This window comes from Myotis brandtii, unplaced genomic scaffold (genome assembly GCF_000412655.1).
Source record: "Myotis brandtii unplaced genomic scaffold, ASM41265v1 scaffold115, whole genome shotgun sequence".
Taxonomy (NCBI): Eukaryota; Metazoa; Chordata; class Mammalia; order Chiroptera; family Vespertilionidae; genus Myotis; species Myotis brandtii.
In genome coordinates, this window is record NW_005353967.1 from 8,842,147 (window position 1) to 8,849,862 (window position 7,716).

At 46.4% G+C, this 7,716-nt stretch overlaps 1 long non-coding RNA gene across 1 annotated transcript in view; it reads left to right on the forward strand.

Moving 5' to 3' along the window:
- Positions 1-6,445, forward strand: part of LOC106723636 — a 20,526-nt gene extending 14,081 nt beyond the window's left edge. Inside the window, exon 3 of the long non-coding RNA XR_001359347.1 lies at positions 5,546-6,445. This is a non-coding gene — a long non-coding RNA (uncharacterized LOC106723636). The remainder of the gene's footprint in view (positions 1-5,545) is intronic.
- Positions 6,446-7,716: the final 1,271 nt, after the last annotated feature.

Consider the following 7,716-nt stretch of genomic DNA (forward strand, 5'->3'; position numbering starts at 1 on the left):
CCCCCCCCCCCCCGTGTGCACAAATTTTTGTGCACCGGGCCTCTAGTTTATAATAAAGGAATACCTTTTTTTTTTTTCATTCTCAGATAGACCTAATCAAACTTTTATGTTTGAGAAGCATCTGGAAGTCTTATTAAAATGTAGATCCAGATTCAGTAGGTCCAAAGTGGGGCCCAAGATGCTTTTTCTAACAAGGATGCTGGTGGATGCAGATGCTGCTGGTCTGTGGGCCACCCTTGAGTAGCAAGGAACTAGGGCTTATAAGGAAGAACTTAGATGCTTTCCCCACCTTATAACAAATGTATTTGGATTTAAGACAAGTAAAACAACACTTAACTGAGTATTGACATATTCTCTAGAGTGGCATTTTGAAATAAGATATACATACATAATGATTCTGTTATAAAATCTATATATAAAACCATTGTGAATGTGCAGTTGCACAGGCGGATTTATACAGATGTGTCCTATGGGTGATTCAAATACCATGATATGATTTTTGGAAATGGCGACTGACTCTGGGAAAAATTTTGGCAAAAAACAAAGTCAATCTTTCTACAATTTTCAGTTTTCTTATTAGATAGTTCATTGTACATTGAAACTGTGCAGAGAGTATTTTGTGTTCGTATATAAAACATAGTTAGGCTCCAGTCTCAGAAAACTGTAAGTAGAATTTTCCTCTGCACCCAGACCTGGTGGGACTTCATAGTCCTGTGGGACACTGGACAGTTCTTTGTTGTGGTCATGTGCCTCAGATGTTGCAGAATGTCTACATCACTGCCCCAGAGGGTGCTTCCCAGTTATTGACACAACCATAAACATCCCTCAAGCTTCCACAACTCTCTGAGAACCAGTGACCTAGAGGGACTGAGGAAGAAGAGCAACTGTGGGTGGAAGCTTCCAGAAGCACGTTGTATCAGAGCCCACTGCCGTGAGCAGAAAGGTGTCCGTCCCTGGGAAGGAGCCACCACCATCAGATTGCATCCATTGAGCTGAGTTTGCAAATGCGAGAGTGCTGAGTGGACACAAATGGCTCATGTTCTATATGGCAAAGAAGACAGGAGCTGCACGCTTTCCTGAGATAAGACATGTTCAAGATGCTGCCTGAGACATAATCATACATCTTTCTAGGCATAAATTAGTGCCAGTGATGTTTCTGCGATGACAGTCAAATGAGACAAGGTTGCAGCCTTGTTCTTGCTCCTCCTGGAGAAGAGCGAGGAGTAGATGAGATGGGCCCGGCTCTTCCTGTCTGCCGGCAACTTCTCAGCTTCTTCTGCACCAGGCCTTACTCCATTTACTTGTTAACTTGCTTGCAATTAACTTTTGTGATTTCTAGAACATCTTTGAGGTCTCAGGGCTCTCTTACATATGGTTCTCCTGCTCTCTCACCTACTTTAAATGACCCTTCCTCAGGGAAGCCCTCCAGGACCCCAAGGCAGGGTCACAGATGGTCCTTCCTTTCATGCTCTCATATCACCCTGAACTTCTCTGTTAAAGCTCCGACCACATTCACTACACAGTGATTTCCACTTATAGTCCGCTTTCCCTGACTTGGTGTGAACTAGTCCCCTTCCCCAGCACGTGCTTGACACCACGCAGACTCTCAATACTTGTCAGATGAATGCATGTGAGTCAAAGCGAAGAGATTTTATTTATTTTTATAAATAATAGAGTATGCAGGCCAGGAGTCTATGGTAGGTTAAGCTAACTAAGAACTACAGCGAGGCACAAGTGAGTTCTGAAAGAAAGAAGGAAATCTGGAGTGTGGAGAAATTTACAAGCAACCATACGACTGGTGGCTTGACTTGCTGCAATTCCGCTGGTGCACTTTGGGTCTATTACAGACACCGGGGAGGGGGGGGTGTCAGTGGCCGAGCAGCAGGAGGAGATGCACAGACAGAATGAGAGCAGCTCCGGAGAACCAGATGCAGGGTTTCAGCAGGTGCAGGTCAGTGTATCAGTTGGTGAGTTGGAAGCAACACTGAGACTTTTGTCCCGTTGGGAAGTGAATTCATATTAAGACAGGGCCCTGTCTCGCTTTCCAATGTCCATTGTCTCTGGACTTTGGAAAAGTTTATGAAGTCCCTTCACCTCACCTATAAATGGGGACATTACCTATCTCAGCTCCTGGCCAGGACGCAAGGCCTCTGTAGATTGTAAAGTACGATACAAGTGTCTGAGTGGCTGTTACTGTCATTAGATCCTAAGCAGGTTTCTGCACTGCCTGAGATGCGCCTACAAACACTGGCCCACACACTGCAACACTCATCAAATATATTGAGCACCTGCAGCGTACACCTTCTGGGCCTGAGAAGGTACGATGAACAAAGCCAAGCAGGTGGTGGTAAGTGCTAGGGAGCAAACAAAAGCTGGGTCAGGGGTTAGAGAAGGGTGGAGGTGGGGACTGTGCTATTTCAGCTTGGCTGTCAGGGAGCAGTGACCATTGAGTAGATATTTGACAAAGTGAGCCAATGCACCATGCAGGTGTTAGCAGGACATGTGTGAGGTTGTTATTTAATTTAATCCTTTCAATAACCCGGAAGGGCAGATATTTTTATGTGAGAGGAAACGGAAGCACAGGAATGAAGCTGTGTGCCGCAGCTAATACAGGGAGTGCCCAGCCAGGTCCACGTCCTCCCAATGCTACTCTCCATCCCAGTCTCGGCCTCGCTCTTGTCATCCTCAGCTGTTATCCTGTCCCCCTCTCCTTCCCATCATGGTTACATGATCCTTTCTTCCACATTCTCTGTATTTCCCTTAAGTAATGGATAAAGCGGAGAGGGAGTGAAGAAACCTGGTGATGTGATGTGCACCTATTTCTCTCCGTCTCCCTACCACCTCCCTGACCCAGGTCACCACCATCTCTTGCTAGCAGAATCTCCCAACTACTCTCCCTGCTTCCAGTTCATTCTCTGAGCAGCAGCCGGGGTGATCTTTAAACATGTAAATTGGATCATGTCATTCTGCGCTTAAAACCCTCCAGTGGCTTCCCACGTGCACTCAGAATAAAATTCAAACTTCTCACCCTGCCTCACACCTGGCAGGACCCGGCCCCTTCCTGCCTCTCCAACCTCGTCCTGGCCTGCCTTCCCCCTCATGCACTCAGGTCTTAGCTGAGTTCCTCAAACACGTCATGTTCTTCCCTGACTCTGCATCTACCTAACGTTTCTTTGTTATTGAGTCTTCAAATGAACTGTCACTGAGCAGATGAGCTGCTCCTAGTCACCAGCCTAAATTAGGTCTCGCCTGTATTCCCTTTCAGCCTCTAGAGCCCGATAGACTAAGAAGACATGGGGATAGGGGCTGGCGATGGAGGCCGGCTTTCCTGTGGCCCCAGTCATCCTGCCTCCTGGTTATCAGGCTCCTGAGTCATTCCCTCCTCTGCAGTGTCATCTGAACTCAGTGATTTGAATCAATAGAATACGTATGGTGAAGGTGACGGGATGTCACTTCCGCAATTAAGTTACAGAAGACTGGGCCCTTTGCCTGGCTGGCAGACTCTATTGCATTCTTGGCTCACACACGGATGAAGCAAGTTTCCATACTGGAGAGACCCACGCAGCCAGGAACTGGGGGCGGCCTCCAGTCAGCATCCATCCAGGAACTGAGGCCCTCGGTCCATGCCCTCAGGAAACCGAGTGCAGGAGCCGGGCCTTCCCCCGATGGGCGTTCCAGGGAAACCACAGATTCCTGCTGATGCCTGGACTGCAGCCCTGTGAGAGGTTGTGAGGCAGGAGACCCAGCTGAGCCGCACTTGATTTCTGACCCACAGAAACTGTGCGATCATAAATGTGTGTTGTTTATGAAGCTGTGTGCCGCAGCTAATACAGGGAGTGCCCAGCCAGGTCCACGTCCTCCCAATGCTACTCTCCATCCCAGTCTCGGCCTCGCTCTTGTCATCCTCAGCTGTTATCCTGTCCCCCTCTCCTTCCCATCATGGTTACATGATCCTTTCTTCCACATTCTCTGTATTTCCCTTAAGTAATGGATAAAGCGGAGAGGGAGTGAAGAAACCTGGTGATGTGATGTGCACCCAATGCTTTTGGGATAATTTGTTGCACAACAATAGGTAACTAGTATGCTGTCTGGGCATTCAGTGAAGGAATGATGGCCTTGGCTGTGCCTTGGACATCCTGAGCAGGGTCGGGGAAGGCCATGTCCACAGGTACCAGGATCAAGCTCCTAATCTCTGTAAATCTCTGTAACTCTCGGCTCTCCCTGGGCCGTATCACAAGCTCTGAAGAGGTCGTTGGCTCCCTGAAAAGTGACTTTTAAGCAAATGACCTTACCTGTGACCTTTGACCTTTCTACAGACTACCTCTTCACCCTCCTAAGATCCAGTGGTCTCCTACTAAGATGAATTTCAGAACCCAACATGCATCGTTTCCGACAACACGAGAGTTCTCCACCTGCACAAACAACCCCACCCTTTCCCCTGGTTCCCGGGGATGCCACACTCAGGGGATAATGAGTACACATCATGAATATACAGGATGCCATACACAGTGCCATAAATGCTTCCAATAGAATTAATACACTTACCAAGCAGTTCAGCTTGAGGCAATTATTGCACTTCCTGGGAGATACAAATTACTTTGCCCTCAGCCTCATGCCAAATAAGCCCCCTAAGACACACACTAATTACCCAGAAATACACTGCCTGCCATAGCTCATTGACTAATTGACAATCAGTTTAAAACTTCAGCAAAGAATCTTAAAACTTAGGCGTCACGTTCAGCCAGGAAACCCATTTTGTTTATCTCCTCATTTTGGTCTGCCTCACTGGCAAAGTTGTGGCAGAGTTTGTGAGTAATGACCGAGCGGGCTTATTACAGTGCTCGACGGTAAAGGACCAGCGTTCCATCATTCTATCTAGCATTCCCATCGCTCATTTCTGTGATTCTGTTAAGAACAATTACAATATGATACCTGTTAATGTGATACCAAACCAGAACGCAACCGTGTATGCAATAGTTACTGCTAGTGTGGTCTGTGGAGCTCAGGGGGCAGCTCTCAGCGGCTCCTTTCTCCTCCTCTTCTGTGCTCTGTGCCCCTGGCATTCTGATCCAAGCACATGCACCTACTTTATGAAGCTATATGAACCCAACTCTGCCTTAATCTAGTTACTAATCACCTTGATTATTCCAGGAGTGGACATACTACTACAGACCCTTGTCTTGGATTTCCTAAGAAAGTCCAATCTTACAGGGAAGTGGGTACAAATATCAAACAACTGATCTGTAATTTAATATTTGGGACTCAAATCTTTTACACATTGGAGATTGCTATTGTGGGCGGGGCAGAACAAACCTGCAGGAATATAGAGTTATAGGAGGGACAATGGCTGTGAGATTGTGGGACTGGCATTTTGTCTGGCTGCAACCACAGATTATCCAACCAGGAGTGGCTTGAACAACTAGGGAATGACTTCTCTCGCAGAACAAGGCATTCAAAAGCAAGAAGTTGGGGGCTGGTGGTGTGGCTCAGTGAGGGCCTCGCAGACCCAGCCCCTTTTGTTTTTCTCCCCTCCCATCCTTTGCAGGTGGCTGGCTGCCTCGAGCCCTGGAAAGATGGCTGGAGAAGAAGTGGGGAGGGGTGTGTGCCAGCTGTGCCTCACACTTCGATCAGGAAAGCACAAGCTCTGTCCCAAACCTCATCAGACTTCGCTCGGGTCTCATTAGCTACACAGTGGAACAACTGTGTTACACTGGCCACACTTGGCTACAGGGGAGGCTTGGAAGCTGCTGGGCACGGTGTTCTGGTAGCAAGGGGTGAAGGGCTCTGGAGGGGGAAGCGATTGAGTCTGGCATAGCTGGAGAAGGTCTGAGAGAACAGGGGCTGGAATGTGAGCGCTGGGTAAGATTTAGGAGGGAGACTGGAGAAAAGAAGGGACCTTGGGAGTAACTTATGGAAACAGTGGCCCGTCTGGGAGGCTGTGAGAACTCTGCTCCAGGAAATTTTTGTTCTGGGAAGTTGGAAAAAAGTCGGCCCACTGATGTGTGTCCAGTTCCCGGAGGAACCTCCTGCCCTCCCTCATCCTCAGCACATCCCCGCCCCCTGCTCCCTTCCCAGTGGCTCCCTGGTCTGATTTAAGTGGGCTTTCTGATCAAAGAGAACAAAATCTTAAGGGGATTCTGCTCCTTGCACGTTGATCTTTCCCCTAAAGCCCGTGATTTCCAACATTGGCTACACATTGCAATAACTTGGGGGAAGTTTTAAAAATCCCAGTACTCAGGCCACTTCCCAGACCAATTAAGTCACACCCTGGGGGTGGGGTCAGTGGTGAGTTGGGGAAAGTGTTAAACTGGCTCTTTAGGAAAATAAAAGCATGCATATATGTACAGAAATTTATTCTAAATTTTACTAAAGTAAAGGATGTGTAGCCTACACCTTTCAAATGATAATAAAATATATAGTATTCTTTATTACAGGACACTCTAGCCCAGCGGTTCTCAACCTGTGGGTCGCGACCCCTTTGGCGGTCGAACGACCCTTTCACAGGGGTCGCCTAAGACCATCCTGCATATCAGATATTTACATTACGATTCATAACAGTAGCAACATGACAGTATGCTTTCCTGTTTTTTTGTTTTGATTTGTTGTTTTTCTTTTCTTTTTCTTTTTCTTTCTTTTTCTTTTTTTTTGCAGAACTCTGGTGTTTGTAGTTAACATATGGCTGCAATTCGACTGTGATTTCACAAAATCAGACTGTAAATAAATGCTCGGTTACTGTCCAGATTCAGTCACTGACTCATGATGCAGTTTCAACATGAGTGCTGGTCGCTATTTTTGATGATGTATGTTGGAACTTCGCTTGCTCATCAGTGAGGCGAGAGACTGCTTTGCCAGTGGGGGTCACAGTTTTCAAATACCGTAAGAGCATTTCCTCAACTTTCTGTGCCATTCACAGTATAACGGTTTCAGACGCGATGCACTTTTAAGTTTAATTTGCATTATTAACATCTTATCCATCACTTTCTTAAGTCTAGACTAGGGGTTGGCAATGTTTTTTAGTAAAGAGCCAGATAGTAAATATTTTATACTTTGTGGACCACAAATGGTCTCTTCCTTCCCCTCCTCCTCACTTATGTATTTTTTTTTAACAGTCCTTTAAAAAGGGGAAAACTTGTGGGTTATACAAAAACAGGCTGCAGGCCAGATCTGGCCTGCGTGCTGTAGTTTGCCGACCCCTGATCTGCACACTCAACACAATAAATCCAGCCCTGATTTATAGCGTTGGCTGATTTCTGTGGTGTAAATAGTCTGCAAGCCGTCAGTGTGACAGCCCTGAACATGGGGCTGAGGAGCCGGGCACAGCAGCACCTCGTGCTTCTCCAAAGGCAACCTCGGGAGCACAGATAGCAGTAAAATAATTAGAAAGTGACACATGTTGAGTAGTTATTACCTTTATTTTTAATAAGGCATTTAATTATAAGCTTATATAATCTAATTTCAAATAATGCTGTCTTCAACAGCTGGCTCTGAAAATTTAGCAGTTTAAGAACTGGCTTCAGCACACCCCTCCCTAGAAGAGACCGAGGCCTCTTCCTATTTTATTTTAGTTTTCATTATTTTTAAATAGACTTTTCTTTTAAATTTATTGATTTAGAGAGGGAAAGGAGAGAGAGAGAGAGAGAGAGAGAGAGACATCTATTTGTTGTTCCACTTATTTATGTATTCATTGATTGATTCTTGTATGTGCCCTGACGAGGG